The sequence below is a fragment of the Triticum aestivum genome, chromosome 7B (assembly GCF_018294505.1).
Source record: "Triticum aestivum cultivar Chinese Spring chromosome 7B, IWGSC CS RefSeq v2.1, whole genome shotgun sequence".
NCBI lineage: Eukaryota > Viridiplantae > Streptophyta > Magnoliopsida > Poales > Poaceae > Triticum > Triticum aestivum.
In genome coordinates, this window is record NC_057813.1 from 677,333,679 (window position 1) to 677,340,350 (window position 6,672).

Here is a 6,672-nt window from a genome sequence, read left to right on the forward strand (position 1 = left end):
GAGTCTATAGGAAAAGCCAATACTATCAAGGAGGGATGAGGTGTTGCTTAATGCGTTTCTTGCTTCATAGTGCTTAGTGATATGCTCCAAAACCCTCAACTACTTTCCCACATCCACATATGACCTAAACCTAAATTCCAACTCGGCCCCACCAATTCTTTCTATCCGGCGCCACCGAGTTCAGATGTCATAGCCACTGCCACAAACCCTAGGCAAATCGGTCTCACCGATAGGGATCTCGGTCTCACCGAGATGGGATTGTAATCTCTTTGTGTATGTCCATTATCAAAACGGTCTTACCAAGTTTGAGTAATCAGTCCTACCGAGATTACAATGCAAACTCTCTGTTTCCTTTTTGTAACATTTTGGTCCCACCGAGATTAGCGAATTAGCCACACCGAGTTTGCCTGACCAACTCTCTGGTTAGCTTATTACCAAAGTCGGTCTCACCGAGTTTGTGTAATCGGTCTCACCGAGCTTACGTTATGCCCTAACCCTAACCATATCATTCCTACCGAGTTGCATGTCGGTCCCACCGAAAACCCTAACGGTCACATTGTTTACTAAATCGGTCTGACTGAGTTTGTTGATTCGGTCCCACCGAGATTGGTAAATTGTGTGTAACGGTTAGATTTTGTGTGGAGGCTATATATACCCCTCCACCTCCTCTTCATTCGTGGAGAGAGCCATCAGAACGAACCTACACTTCCAACTTACCATTTCTGAGAGAGAACCACCTACTCATGTGTTGAGACCAAGATATTCCATTCCCACCATATGAATCTTGATCTCTAGCCTTCCCCAAGTTCCTTTCCACTCAAATCTTCTTTCCACCAAATCCAAATCCTGTGAGAGAGAGAGTTGAGTGTTGGGGAGACTATCATTTGAAACACACGAGCAAGGAGTTCATCATCAACACACCATTTGTTACTTCTTGGAGAGTGGTGTCTCCTAGATTGGCTAGGTGTCACTTGGGAGCCTCCGACAAGATTGTGGAGTTGAACCAAGGAGTTTGTAAGGGCAAGGAGATCGCCTACTTCGTGAAGATCTACCGCTAGTGAGGCAAGTTCTTTGTGGGCGGTGGCCATGGTGGGATCGTGGACCCTTCTTGGGTGGAGCCCTCCGTGGACTCGCGCAGCCGTTACCCTTCATGGGTTGAAGCCTCCATCAACATGGATGTACGATAGCACCACCTATTGGAACCACGGCTCAAAAATCACCGTGTTTCCAAATTGCATTTGAAATCTCCATACCCTTCTCTTTACATTCTTGCAGGTTGCATGCTTTACTTTCCGCTGCTCATATACTCTTTGCATGCTTGCTTGATATGTATTGTGATTGTTAAACTTGTGCCAAAAGTCCACGTAAACTTAAAGAATTTAAAAACTGCTACTTTTAGTACCTAGTGTCTACCCCCCCCCTTCTAGACACCTCTTCTCGATCCTTTCAAATCCATCTATGGACTGGCGCAAGCATCTCGTAGTTGGAATATAAGCTTTGCTGAGGTGATCAAAGCATATGGTTTTATACAGACCTTCGAAGAACCATGTATGTACAAGAAAGTTAGTGGGAGCTCTGTAGAATTTCTGATATTATATGTGGATGACATATTATTGATTTGAAATGATATAGAATTTCTAGATAGCATAAAAGGATACTTGAATAAGAATTTTTCCAATGAAAGACCTTGGTGAAGCTGCTTACATATTGGGCACCAAGATCTATAGAGATAGATCAAGACGCTTGATAAGATTTTCAATGAGTACATACCTTGACAAGATTTTGAAGGAGTTCAAAAATGGATCAGACAAAGAAGGAGTTCTTGCTTGTATTGTAAGGTATGAAGTTGAGTAAGACTCAAAGCCCGACCATGACAGAAGATAGAGAGAGAATGAAAGTCATTCCCTATGCCTCAGCCATAGGTTCTATAAACTAGGTCATGCCATGTAGCAGACCTGTTGTGTGCCTTGCCATTAGTCTCGCAAGGGGATATAATAGTGATCCAAGAGTGGATCACTAGACAAAGGTCAAAATTATCCTTAGGTACCTAAGAGGACTAAGGAAATGTTTCTCGGTTATGGAGGTGATAAAGAGTTCGTCGTAAAGGGTTACATCGATGCAAGATTTGACACTGATCCGGCTGACTCTGAGTCTCAATCTAGATATGTATTAAAAGTGGGAGCAATCAGCTAGAGTAGCTCCATGCTGAGCATTGTAGACATAGAAATCTGCAAAATACATACGGATCTGAATGTGGCAGGCCCGTTGACTAAACTTCTCTCACAAACAAAACATGATCACACCTTAGAACTATTTGGGTAATCACATGTCAATGTGAACTAGATTATTGACTCTGGTGAACTCTTTAGGTGTTAATCACAGGGCGATGTGAACTACATTATTGACTCTAGTGAACGCTTTGGGTGTTAATCACATGGCGATGTGAACTAGATTATTGACTCTAGTGCAAGTGGGAGACTGATGGAAATATGCCCTAGAGGCAATAATAAAATGGTTAGTATATTTCCTCAATCATGATCAAGGTTTATTATTGATGCTATAATTGTATTGACCGAAAACTTAAATACATGTGTGGATACATAAAAAAATACCGTGTCCCTAGTGATCCTCTACTAGGCTAGCTCGTTGATCAAAGATGGTTAAGGTTTCCTAACCATATAAATGAGTTGTGATTTGATAACAGGGTCACATCATTAGTAGATTGATGTGATGGACAAGACCCAACCGTTAGCATAGCATATGATCGTTTAGTTTATTGCTACTGCTTTCTTAATGTCAAATGCATGTTCCTTCGACCATGAGATCATGCAACTCCCGAATACCGTAGGAATACCTTGTGTGCTATCAAAAATCATAACGTAACTGGGTGATCATAAAGATGCTCTACGGGTATCTCCGAAGGTGTCTGTTGAGTTGGTGTGAATCCAGATTGGGATTTGTCACTCTGTGTATCAGAGAGGTATCTCTGGGCCCTCCCGGTAATACACATCACAAGAAGATTGCAAGCAAAGTGACTAAGGAGTTAGTTGCAAGATGATGTATTACAGAACAAGTAAAGAGACTTGCCGGTGACAAGATTGAACTAGGTATAGAGGTACGACGATCGAATCTCGGGCAAGTAACATACCGACAGACAAAGGGAATTACGTATGTTGTCATAAAGGTTCAACCGATAAAAGATCTTTGTGAAATATGTAGGAATCAATATGGGCATCCAGGTTCCGCTATTGGTTATTGATTGAAGAGGTGTCTCGGTCATGACTACATAATTCCCAAACCCGTAGGGTCGCAGGCTTAACGTTCGTTGATGCTAGAGTAGTATTGGGATATTTGGTGAGTGGTAATCGAATGTTGTTTGGAGTCCCGGATGAGATCACGGACGTCACGAGGTGTCTCAGAATGGTCGAGAGATAAAGATTTATATATGGGAAGTCATATTTTAGGTTCCGGAAAAAGGTGCAGTTTTTTCGGTATTGTACCGGGAAGTTTCTAGAAGGTCCCGGAGGATTCTGGAGGTGTCCGGAAGTCGCCAAGTGGGTTCACCACGAACCAAAGGCTAGCATGGGCTGCGGGGAGGTGCCCTTGCCTTATTGGGCTAGGCTCACCAAGTCCTCAAAAGCCCATATGGCTAGGAAAGGCAAAAAAGGAAGGGGTCCTAGTAGGAATAGGATTGGACATGGAGTCCAAGTCCTCTCCCCCTTAGCTGCATCCTCGGGTTTGGAGGGGCTATTTTCCACGCCCCTCCACCTATATATAGAGGGTAGGGGGCGCCCCTAGAGGATAAACCAAGCCCATGGCCCCCCTCTCTCGCCCGTTACTCCGTAGCTCCACTGCCTCGTCCCGGCGATGCTTAGTGAAGCGCTGTCGGTGCTCCACAACCACCATCACCAGAATGTTGCCATGTTGGTTGTGATCCCATGTACTTCTCCTCTCTCTCTCTTCCTGGATCAAGAAAGGAGGAGACTTCATTGAGCCGCACGTGTGCTAAACTCGGAGGTGCCGTCCGTTCGCACTAGATCGGTTGGATCGTGATCGGATCACGAAAAGTACGACTACATCAACCACGTTGTGAAATGCTTCCACTTACGGTCTAGAAGGGTACATAGACACACTCTCCCCCTCGTTGCTATGCATCTCCTAGATAGATCTTGCGTGAGCGTACGATTTTTTTTGAAATTGCATGCCACGTTCCCCAACAATAGTAGTAGATGCCGACAGGAGTCGGTCTACTAATCTTGGACGTGATGCCTATATACATGATCATTGCCTTGGATATCGACATAACTATTCACGTTTCTGTCAATTGCCCAATAGTAATTTGTTTACCCACCGTGTTCTATTTTCTTGAGAGAAGCCTCTAGTGAAATCTACGGCCCCCTGGTCTATTTCCTATCCTATTAAAACCAAAAATACCTTGCTGCAATTTTTCTTTCTTTATTTTATTTTGTGTTTTTGCAAGATCTAAATCTCATACAATTTTATCCATCTCAATATCGAGGAGGGATTGACAACCCCTCTTATGCATTGGGTTGCAAGTTCTTGTTATTTGTGTTCAGGTGCTGTTTACATAGTGTTGCATGGTTCTCCTACTGGATTGATAAACTTGGTTTCATAAATGAGGGAAATATTTAGCGTTGCTGTGCTGCATCATCCGCTCCTCTTTAGGGAATTACCAATGCAGATACAAGCAATCAGGGCGCGACACAAAGCCACCCCACGTCGTGGCCCCGATAGAGCCCGTGGTCCACCCTTCATGGACCATAGAGTCGGGACACCTTGATAGAGGTGGAGGGCTTGGGCATCACACGAGTGGCACAGGTGAGCACATTGCACGTCTCAGCTGTAGCGACTAAACCATCAAGCAAGGGTGAGGAGGCCGACATGAGGGTCCAACAAGACCATCCTGCACGGGGACGGGCACGACGGAAGACGCCGCATGACAATGAACCCGGGCATGAGCTCATGCAACACTTGTCTTGGATCGTCTAGGTGGGGTGCCTGTGTGCAAGCCATTCACGCCAAAGTCTACTAGATGACGGCCTTGGTCCACCCGTCATGTACACCTGCCGACTGTAGGAATCATGCGCCCTCGGTCCACCCATCATGGACATGTACTGACTATAGCGATCGCGTGCCCTTGGTTTGACTGTCATCCAGTTGGGTCGCCTGGGTGCGAGTCGTGCGGTCAGATCAAACAGCTCGCCTCATCCCTGAGAGCATTCCGTTGCAATCTACGCAACAATGGACAACTGGGAGGCATCCTTCGCCCGGTTGTAGAGATCATGCATCTTCGTTCCACATGTCATGGACACACGACGACTATAGCGATCACGCGCCCTCGGGTCATCCGTCATCGAGCTTCTAGCTGGGTCGCCCGGTTGCGAGCCGTTTGGGCTGATCAGATGGCCCTGAGCCGCCCCGTGAGGCTCCCACCGCAAGCCAACTGGCAATTGATGGACATGAGCCTCTCCTCGCCCTCGAAAAGCCCAGGAAGGCGCACACTCCAGCATCCTTTATAGGAATAATTGGTTAATGAATTCGACAGTATTGACCGGAATCTTTGTGATTTAAAAAATTGATAACGATCATTTTTGGACCATCCTCCATTTATAGTTCATAATGTTTTTGCAACCTCATCACAACTTTTTATGTTTGATGTATACAGTGGAATAATGCTTCAGTTCTCCATCATTATGTACAGGAATATTATGGAAGATGTTGTTTTTTACTCTTTAACTTGACGAAGTAGTAAGAAAACATTATTTATACCCATATTAGTTGTAATATTTTATGTTATTTTCGATATAAGTAAATATGTACTGTCTATGAAGTCTTCTCGTTCTTTTTGCCAAGTACTATTGTATGTTATGGATTCTTGATGTGGCAAACAAACTGTATACCTTTAGCAGTGCTGCTTAAATGAGTACAATGTGATTAATCCTTTTAAAATTGTACTCTATTGGGCAATGTTATTTGTTCATCTTCTAGGAAGTGTTTATCAATATGGCTCATAAAAATAAATTATCAAATCTTTATCCTAAAAAAGCATAATTAAATTCTTTGTAACAGCTCCAAAATTGGGTTATCAATTTTTGTGTTGTTATTCCTTCCTGGAAATCATTTTTCAAATATTTCTCCTGAGTTTGCTGGATGACTCTGTTTCCAACCTTCTCATACCTTGCTCATGTCTTTGTTAGTGGGTAAGATCTCATTTGCATCCTCTCAAAACCCTCTCAGAACCCTAATTCCAAATTTTGGAATTTGAATATTTCCTTTGTGATTACAAAGGAGCCATAATTTCGCCTGATCTGTTGACCTTCCTAGTTGTTCCCAGAGATCTTCCTCCCTCTCTAAACCTTGGAGATGCAAAAATATTGCTAAGTCCTATGCAATATTTTCCATTTGGGATTTATTCCTTCTTTTGCCTTTCTGAGGAATAAAATCCAAACGCATAGCTAGCCATCTCCAAAATTCATTAAAATTTGTGGAGATGATGTTTATGCCTAGTCCAAGCTCTGGCAAAATATTGGTCATAATTAAATAAGGAAAATTGCCTTTTCCTATTTTAAGCCAATATTCCATTTCTGCCACTTTCTAAACGAACTACCATTTTTATAGCAAGAAAAATTCCCAAATAAATTGTGGAGCTTG